The 10,407-nt window shown below is 38.0% G+C and overlaps 1 protein-coding gene and 1 pseudogene across 1 annotated transcript in view; one reads left to right on the top strand and one right to left on the bottom strand.

Annotated features, from left to right (window-relative positions):
- ITGAE (integrin subunit alpha E) overlaps nt 1-10,407 on the top strand; it is a 58,056-nt gene that overhangs the window by 3,420 nt on the left and 44,229 nt on the right. The window lies entirely within an intron of this gene.
- LOC112471471 lies at nt 7,628-7,746 on the bottom strand (annotated as a pseudogene).

The raw sequence follows: 10,407 nt of genomic DNA, 5'->3' as shown, positions 1-10,407 counted from the left end.
TTCCCCAAGGCCTTGCTGGGTGCTCTGGGCTGGGCATCAGGACACCTGAATCTAGTCCCAGGTCCTACAGATGTCTCCTTGTATAAATTGGGCAGTCTATGCCTCCTGGGGCTTAGTTTGCTAAAGCGGAAATAATGCTGTGAGAATGTGTATTTAAAATGCCCAGTGTGGTGGAGGAGATACGGGGTTCAGGGGGCAGGCAGTGGTGGCTGACAGGATGGAGGGAGGGTCTTAGTCTGACTCAGCAGGCCCGTGTGGCTGGGAACATCTTGGGGGAGGCAGCCCTGTGGGTAGTGTGGTGACAGATAGTGCTTTAGCTGGGCTCTCATGTCTGACAGCCTGTGTGGTGGTCTTGAGACGAAGGGCAAGGCCGTCAGAGAACGTGACAGGCCCTCCCTTGTGGTTATAACACTTTAACATTAACACCCACACACTGAGCCTCTAGCGTGTCAGAGGCTCAGCAGGGCATTGCCCCATTTGATCTGCACAGCCCCACATCGCAGGTGGGGAAACTGAGGTGAGGTGACAAGCCTGAGATCCTTCAGTGATTTTGTGGCAAAGTGAGGATTTAAACTCAGCACCCTCTGCTCTGGGGCCCAAGCTATTTTCTGAGTCTCAATGAGAAGTGAGAAGGGAAGTGGTTACCTGATCTAGGGACAGCCCAAGCAAAGGTTAATGTCAGGGGCCTGGAGGGAGTCTGCTCCAGCAAAGTGACCCATCTCTGGCAGATCCCAGACACCAAGGGTTTGGTGGCTGATGACTGGGAAAACTCAGCAAATACAGCGACCCTCTCCACACAGGTTCTCATGCCACTCTACCTCCATAGGAGGTTCCCGCTGACCTAATTACTAGCACTCTACAGTAGAGTTCTGCCCAGGCTCAGTGAGCTGCTAGCACAACGGGGAGCTATGCCCAACAAGAGCGGCGCCCAGCTTCTGGAAGCCATTTGTGCCCCTGCTTTCTGTTAACCAACCCCTCAAGCTTTTACTAAGGCTTTGGAATCAGGCAGACCTGGGCCCCAGACACAAATATTCAATTTACGATGGGCCACAAGCAAATGACTCCACCTCTCTGAGCCTCGGCACCCAGCACAGTGCCTGGAAGACAGCAGGTAGACATGGTTGTATCTCTGCTCATCTCTTCCCCTTTTCCATCCCTCAGGGATCTTGCACCAAGATCCTTCAGTTGAACAAAGTGAAAATGGGGTGGGGTGGCGTGGGGAACAGGAATCTGGCCCACTCTGACATTTCTAGGACGCTCTGGGCCTGGCTCTGTGCTGAGCTGGGCTTTGCGGTAGTGGTGGGGTGGAGTTGTCATGGATGACTCAGAGCATATCACATTTTGGGGAAGACAGACTTAATCACAGACTACTCTGACCCAGACAGGATTTAGTCATAGCCAGACAGAGACACCGCAGGATGCTGAGGGGGCACAGGGACCAGCAAGTTACTCTGGCTGAGAATCTAGGTTGGCTCCTGGGGCAGGGAGTGCCTGAGCAGGGCCCCCAAGGATAGGGCAGAGGTAGGAGAGCAGTGAGGAAGGCGTGCTGAGTAGAGGGAATGGCTCATGCAAAGGCCCTGAGGTAGGAAGTATACAAATGGCATTTAGGGAGTAGAGGAGCTAGATGTAGCTGGAGAGCAGACCTGGCAGAAGGGGACATTGGGCTGGGCAAGGAGGTGCCACAGATGCCCAGGTGAGAAGGCTAGACTTATCTCAGGGGCTTTTAATCTTGTCTAAGTTATAAAAACAGTAAAAAGAGTGAAAGCAGGCCTTCTGATCACCCCTTGTCAGAAACTAGTAGTTCTCACTTTTTAGTTCTCTCCCAGTCAGTTTGTTGACATCCACTCTTACCCAGTCTGGCTGACCAAGAAGCACAGGGCTTGGCATGACATGGGCCAAGGAACCTGAGTCCAAACTCTCTGTGAACTTCCTTCATCTAAACTGTGTTCATGGAGGATAGGACAGTGCTCCCCCTTCACCACTTGGAGTCTCAATCTGGAGCCCTTGAGTGTCCATGAATAAGCCACAGGGGTTCTGTGAATCCCCTTCACCCATTTGGCGTAGGCCACAGTCCCTAGCCCTGCAGTGACACAGTCTTTGCCTTGGGGGACTCCTTGGTGGTAGGGGCAAAGTCACAGGCAATAAGTAAAACAGGAGATGAGCAAGATAATTCCAGATTGTGAGAAAAGGCTTGTGGGGGTACAGAGTGGCCAGGTGGGGTCTGGAGGTCATGAAGACCTCTGGGCGGAGATGCACAGTGAGGGTAAGGAAGAAGCCAGGAGACAGCCTCAAAACAGAGTACGTAGGTGAGGCTAAGATATGTGCAAATGTGCGCTAGAAGGTCTCAGGGAGGGTTCTGATGCTTTCATCAGATTCACAAAGGGATGCATGGCCTCCAAACAGAAGAGCTCATGGGCTGGTTACACTTCTTGCATTCTACTTTGGAGCGATGGTGGGAGGACACGAATAACAAACAGCTCTAGGAAACTGGGGTTACAGGTTTGTTCGTTCACTCTTTTTCTTGTTGTTGTTTTGTTTTTACTCCATCCTGTCCCCATTCATTCAGCGTTCTTGCTAAGAGTAACCTCAGGGAAATTTTTTCTTGTTTTCTGTCTTTTTCTGCTTCACCAGAATAGTTTTGGGGTTTTTCTCCTCAATTTTGTGGATGCCGTAAATGATATAACCGAATGTTTTCAACCTTATTCTGGCTCCAAGAAAGTTCACTTATTTATGCATTTATTTGACAAATAATTTCAGTCAGCACCTGTGTGCCAGTGCTGTGTTCAGAGACAAAGTGGGACCCATCATAGAAAGTGCTAGCACTTGTGGGTATACAGGTTAGCTCTTAGCCTCCTTCCTGGTTTAATCGTACCCCTCCTTTTTCTCCCCTCTTTTTTGAACTATTATTTTCTTTCTGTCCTTTTTATTTTAAAACAAGTTTTGTCTTAGTGTATTGTGTATTTTTATGAGTCACCACAAATCATTCTAGGCAAGGCGGACGTATAGAGGGAAAGGAGTAGAGCACAGAGGCCCACTTTGTGCCAGCTCGGGGAGAGGGACTAGGGATTGAGAGACACGAGATGAGAGGAGAAGCTGCCCTCAGAGGCTTCTCACACCCCACCTCCTTCTGGAGCCCTTGGAAGGTTGTTTTTAATAACAAAATTTCGCGCATGTACAAAAGTGAACAAAATAACAACGAACCCAATATACCCGTTACCCAGATAACACTGTTATCAAGATTTTACCAAGCTACTGTATTTCTTTCACTATCTCCATCTGTTTCCTTTGCCAAAGCATTTTAAAGCCTTGCTGCTCAAAATTTGGTCTAGGGACCTGCAGTGTGGCATTACTCAGGAGCTTGTTAGACTAGGATCTCAGCCCCGCTTCCTGACCTACCGAATTGGAAGCTGTATTTTCAGAAGTATTATTTTAAAACAAATCCCAAACTCATGTCATTTCACCCCTAAATACTTCAGTACTCATGTCCGAAATATGTAGATGTTTTCTCACGAAGCTGCAATGTTTTTATCACCTAACAAAATTGACAATAATTCTTTGCTATCATTTAATACCTGAACCATATTCAAATCTTCCTGTCTCGAAATGTCTCTTTTTAGCAGAGTTAGTTTGTTCAAATAAAGATTCAAACGAGGTTCACATGTTACGTTTAGTTGCTATGCTTCTCTCAGTCTAGAGTGGCCCCCTCATCCATCTTTTGGCTTGTGGGCCTTTTTCAAGTCTTTGCTTTACTGCAGAGTTTGGACACTTGTCTTATAGACCATTTTATTCAGAATTTGTGTGTTTGCTTCCTCTTGGTATGATTATTCTTCTAGCCTCCAAATTTCTTGAAACCTGGAAGTTAGTGCTAATGGCTCCATTAAATGCAGGTTAAACATTTTTTGGCAAGCATACTCTAAACAATTCTGAGGATTTTGCCATATTTCCTGTGTTTATCTCACTCCCCCTTTTTGTTTCCTTGACCAAAATATTTTACACACTTGCTGCTTAAAATGTGGTCTGATGACCAATAGCATAGGTGTCACTTGGGAGCTTAGAAATGCCATCTTGGGCTTCCGTGTCCTCCCTAGGTTGTCATACACTAAGAGGCACAAATGCCTGGGACCCACTCTTTGTGATACTAAGTTTATCTTGTGGGCTCAGAGGATGTCAACTTAATTGTAAAGTGTTCTACCGAACTTTCATCTAGTAATCTCATCCAGCGATGGCCTGAATTAATTATTATATAATGGCTTGCAAAATTATGGTTTTATGATGGTTATTCCTTCCATTTATTAGTAATAATTCTTCTATAAAGAGCTTGTTCTCATCAACTAGTACTCTTTGGTGACCTTGAAATGCAGTTCATATAGGAAAGGCATGAAAATTGCTTGATACTTTCCTTTTAATAGTCGGTTTTCAGAATAAGGGGATGGTGCCCCCATTACTTACAATGGTGACCAATGTAGTACTTTGATTTCTTTTGTTTGTCTCGCTCTCTTAAATATCATTATGAACTCACAGGGCTTTTATATATCCAATGTGTTTCAAACCCTTGCAATTGGATGGGGCAAACTTTTTTTGAAGTACAAAATACAGAAAAAATGGACAAATTCAGATCAGTGAATTTTCCAGTTAAGTCAAATCCACATCACTGGTACCCATTTCAAGAAATGGAACCTTACCAACATCCCAGAAGTACCCCCTATGGCCCACTCCAGTCATTACCTTACCCCCTTTCCTGATTCTAATACCATAGATTAGCTTGCTTGTTTCAAACTTTGTAAAAATGGAATTATACTGTGTGTTCTATTTTGTTCTTGATGGCTTTCCCTCAACATTGTGTTGATGAGATCCATCCATTTTGTCGTAGGTTATTTTCATTGCTGTAGAATATTCCATTGGTGAATATACCACAATTTATTTATTCTTTCTATTGTTAGTGGATATTTGGGTTGTTCCAGTTTGGGGTTATTGTGAATAGTAAGGCTTTGAGCATTCTTATACATGTCTTTTCGTGAACACATTTCTATTGGGTATGTGCCTAAGAATGGAATTACTGGGTTATAAGTTATGCATATGCTCAGCTTTAGTTGATCTACCAGATGGTTTTCTAAAGAAAATGTACCAATTTACATTCCCACCAGCAGTATTTGAGAGTTCTAGTTGTTCCACACCATTGATAACTCTTGTTTTTTTGTTTTTTGTGTTTTGGGTTTTTTTTTCATTTTAGTCATTCTGGTGGTTGTGTAGTGGTATCACATGGTGGTTTTAATTTGCCTTTCTCTGAAGTCTAATGAGTGCCTTCTCATATGATTACTGGCAGTTTTGATAGTCTCTTTTAGGGGTTATTCTTTTCCTGTTAGCTTATATGCCTTTTTATTATTGATCTTTAAATTTGAAATATAAATCTTTTGTCAGATATTTGTGTTGCAAATATCTTCTCTCACTCTGTGGCTTACCTTTTCACTCTTAATAGTGTCTTTTGATAAACAGAAGTTCTTAAGCTTAATGAGTTCTGTTTATCAATTGTTTCCTTTATGTTTAATGTCTTTTTGAGTCCTATTTAACCAATATTGGTCTACCAAGGTCTTTTGTTTTCTTTTAAAATCTTCATTGTTTTATTTTTCACATTTAGATATGCAGTCCATCCAAATCCACATTTAAATCTCTGATCCATTAGTTGATTTTTTGTGAGAGAAGAATCAAGATTAATTTTTTTTCAATATTGATATCCAAGTGATCCAGCGCCACTTATTAGAAAGATCATTCTTTTCTCACTGTTTGTAAACTGTCACCTTTGTCATAAACCAGGTGACCATACATTTCTGGGCTCTCTGTTTCATTGATCTATTTCTTTATCCTTGGGCCAATATAATTCTGTCTTAATAACTATAACTTTATAATAAGTCTTAATAAATGATAGTGTAAATCCTGCAGGTTTGTTATTCTCCTTCAAGACTACCTTGGCTATTCTTAATCTGTATTTTCATATAAAATTTTTGTCTTGTTAACATCCCCCCCACCCAATGATTTGCTAGGATTTTGAATGGGATTATATTGAAGCTGTAGATCAATACAGTGATAATTGAGAACAATGCTGAGTCTTCCAATTCATGAACATGATCTATTCTTTAGTATTCCCAATCTTTTATACTTTCAGGTTTTGCATATCTTTAGTTACATTTCTTCTTAGGCATTGGTTTTTTTATGTCTTTTGTTAATACATCTTTTAAGATTTTTCATTCTTTATTTGATCATCGATGGTATATAAAAGTACAATTGTTCTTTGTATATTGTCTCTGTATCCAGTGACCTTGCTCAAGGTACTTATTAATTCTGAATGTTTGTCTGTGGATCTGTTGGCTTTTTCAATCTACCTAACCATGTTATCTGGAAGTAATAGTTTTATTTTTCCCCTTTAAATCTTTATGCTCTGTAATTTTTTCTTTTCTTATTGCTTTAAGACTTCTAGTAAAATGTTGAATAGAAATGGTGAGAATGGGCATTCTTGTCCCATTCCTGATTTTGGAAAGCTTTCATTAACTCACCAGTAAGAACAATGTTTGTCAAAGGTTTTTTTTGCGGCTATTCTCAATCACATTAAAGAAATTCTTAGTTTGCTACAATTTTTTTAAATCACAAATCAGTATTAGATTTTATCAATTGCCTTTTTATGTATCTATCATAATGACCATATAATTTTTTCTTTTTTTTTCTGTTAATGTGATGAATAAATTATTTTCCAATGTCAAACCACCGTTGCACTCCTAAAATAAACTTCACTTGGTTGTAATGTATTATGCTTTTTATATATCCCTGGATTGGATTTATTAACATATCGTTTAGGATTTTTACATCTATGACCAAGAGAGAGATCATCAATTTTCCTTTCATGTGTTGCTCTTGTTAGGTTTTAATATCAATATTATTCTGACCTCATAAAATTATTGGAAAGTGTGCTCTTATTTTCTATTCTCTGGAATAGTTTTTGTAAGATTGGTATTTCTTCTTCAAATGTTTGAAAGTGTTCACCAGTGAAGCCATCTGGGCCTAGAGTTCTTCCTAAGATTTTAATAATGGATTCAAATTTTTTTTTTATATGGGATTATTCAGATAACACTTTTTTGGTCAATTTTGGTCAATTTTTATTTCAAGGAATTTGTCCATTTCACTTAAATTGTCAAGCTTACTGGTAAAAAGTTGTTTATTCTGTTCTCTTATTATTTCTTAAATGCCTTAGGATCTATTCTGATGTCCTCTTTTTCATTCATATTGGTAATTTGTGTGTTCTTTCTTTTCTTTGATTAGTTTGCTAGGGATTTATCAGTTTTGTTAATCTATTTTAAAAACAAACTTTAGCTTTGTTGTTTTTCTCTATTATAGGTTCATTTTCTATTTCATTGATACATGCTCATATCTTTATTCCTTCCTATCATTTCTTTGGGTTTGATTTGCTATTCTTTTAGCTTCTTGAGATGGAAGCTTAAATGATTATACTTTAGCCTTTTGTCGTTTTTTTTTTTTTTTTTTTTAGGCAAGGCAATCATTGGTTGACCTCACAGATTGCAAGGAACTTGTCAGCTTACAATCTCTTATTATTATTTTTTTTAATTTTATTTTATTTTTTTGCCTACAGCACCTGGTTTTCCTAAGTGGTCTCCCATCCAAGTACTAACCAGGCCCGACCCCACTTAGCTTCTGAGATGAGACAGGATCAGGCTTGTTCAGGGTGGCATGGCTGTAGACAGTCTTTGGTCTTTTTTAATGTACACGTCGAAGACCGTACATTTCCTATAAGCACTACTTTAACTGTTTCCTACAAGTTTTGATTTGTCATATCTTAATATCTTAATTCTCATTCAGTTCAAAATGTTTTCAATTTTCCATTTCGATTTCACTTTTGGCTCTAAGTTATTTAAAAGTGCATTGCTTAGTTTCCAAAAAGTTCAGATTTTTACAGTTTTCTTTTTGTTATTGAAATTAGTTTAGTTCCACTAGAGTCAGAGAACATATTCTGAATTATTCCAATCTATTTAATTTTATTGAGGCTTGCATGTGGTCAATTTTGGTAAACGTTTTATGTGCACTTCAAAGAATGTTCATTTTACCATTGTTGGGTACAGTGTCCTATGAGTCAATTAAATCAAGCTTGTTAATTGTGCTGTTCAGATCTTCTATATCCTTACTGATTTTTTTTTGTCTGCCTTCGTAGCTAATATGAAAGATTGGTGATAGCATTAAAGTCTCCCACTTTGGTTGTGGATTTTGTATTTTTCATTTTAATTCAGTCCATTTTTGCTTTATATATTTTGAAGTGATGTTATTGGATATATACAGATTTTAAGTTGTTATATCTTCCTGGTGAATGAAGAACAACATTTGCATGGGTATATTTCCTTTTCTTTCTTGTATAAAATAAGCAGTCTCGAAGCTTATCCTTTGTTTAATGACTTTACTTTGTTCCTAAAATCTCTACTGCTAAAAACCATTAATTGGAAAAAATATTTCCGTCGATTTCAATAGAAAAATTGTGATGCAGTCCATCCAACCCAATACCCAAACAATTTTTACTGATGGAAAAATTTACTAATAGACCAATAAAACAAGTTTATATTTTAAAAACCTGATGATTTGAATATAAAAATACAGTTTACATATACAACTTATTGTAACAACGGAATGAAGATATCGTAAGTGGTAGAGGATGGGTGTGGGGGAGTCATTACAATTGAGAAGGTAAGGTACATATTTCTTTCTGCACCATTTCTTTGCTGTTTTTCAACCTTCAGGAGACTCACGGCTGTCTTGCACTCAAACTATCTTTAAAAATAAAGTTATAGCACAGAAAAATACCTTAAGGGCAAAATAAATACTAAATTTGAAAGCACTTCAAAACACATGGAAATAGCTTGTGTACTCAACGGACTGCAGAACCATTGAAGATGACCCTTCCAAATGGCACGCACATGTGAAACAAAGTGGTTGGGGTTTAACCGAGACATGGCAAGCAATGAAAATTTATTCCCTAGGATGTTGTTGGGCTACAAACTGTTTTATTAAATTAAATTGGTGAGTGTGTTTAAACTCTGGAAGTATGACATCAGAATATCATTCGTTATGGCATGTTTATTTGGTGTGTTCAGGGATGAAAAAGTTATCATACTATCAGAAAAAAGGAATGTTGTCTAAAAAAGTGGTACAGCTTTTAAGGAGTCATTATGACAAAAAGTTAATTGAACAGATAAATCTGAAGACTAAACTTCACCTTGCTTTTTTCCATGTAAATACGCATTAGAGTTTTAAGTAATGAAGTGGCATGATCAGGCCATATTTTTAAAAATTCTTTCTGGCAGCTGATATGGAGAGAATGTCTGCAAAAGGACAAGTCTTGGAAGAGAAAGGTCAGGAGACTAAGAAACATGTCCAAGTAAGAGACAATAAATAGGTCAGTGGGACAGAACTGAAGCCCGACAGAGGCCCAAATGCAAATGAGAATTCTGAGAATGCTAAAGGTCATATTTCAAATTTGTGGAAATAATGTTGAGACAATTTCATCTGGGGGGAGAAAAAGTGCAGCTGGATCCCTATTTTACTCCACACACAAAAATAAAGTCTAGATGAATCAAAGATTCAAGCATAAGAAATGAAACACAATATCAAAGAAAACATTGAGTGAATTAAAAAAAAATCTCTAAGTGGGGAAGCAAGTCATAAGGAAAAAATAATTCGACTACATAAAAATATAGATGTGGGGGAAAAATATTATTATATGCAGTCAAACAGTTAAGTGGGAAACACTATCTGTAACACATTGACAATTTCTTTCGAATTCAAAAAGAATAAGAAAATAATAAATGCCTCATAACAAGGGATAAGCAGTAAACAAATATAATAAGAGGCTTGACCTCACTCATAATTAAAAAATAATTTTGAAACAAAATGATGAGATATTCTTTTAAAACAAGAATGAAAAGGTCTGCACATTATAGGTTCAAACAGCACTGTGAGGAAACAGGTCTTCTCCTAGTCTGTTGTTGGAATATGAATTAGCACAATCTCTTTGGAGGGGCAATCTGGCAATACCTATTTTTACCCCAAAATTTTTAATGAAAAATTGCAAAAATACAGAAAAGTTGAAAAAATGGTACAGTGAACAACCACGCACCATACTTAGATTTTACAATTGTCAACATTTTGTTATATTTGTGTTATCACACATATGTAATACATATTTATTTTTATATATTTATGTTATATATGTATATATATATATACACATATATGTGTGTGTGTGTGTGTGTGTGTGTGTGTGTGTATATATATATATATATATATATATATACATACAGATACATATATATATATATATCTATCCATCCATCACGCCATCTTCTATTGATGTATTTC

Source organism: Pteropus alecto, unplaced genomic scaffold, assembly GCF_000325575.1.
Source record: "Pteropus alecto unplaced genomic scaffold, ASM32557v1 scaffold398, whole genome shotgun sequence".
In the NCBI taxonomy this organism is placed as follows: domain Eukaryota; kingdom Metazoa; phylum Chordata; class Mammalia; order Chiroptera; family Pteropodidae; genus Pteropus; species Pteropus alecto.
This window is presented reverse-complemented; position numbering and strand designations above follow the sequence as displayed.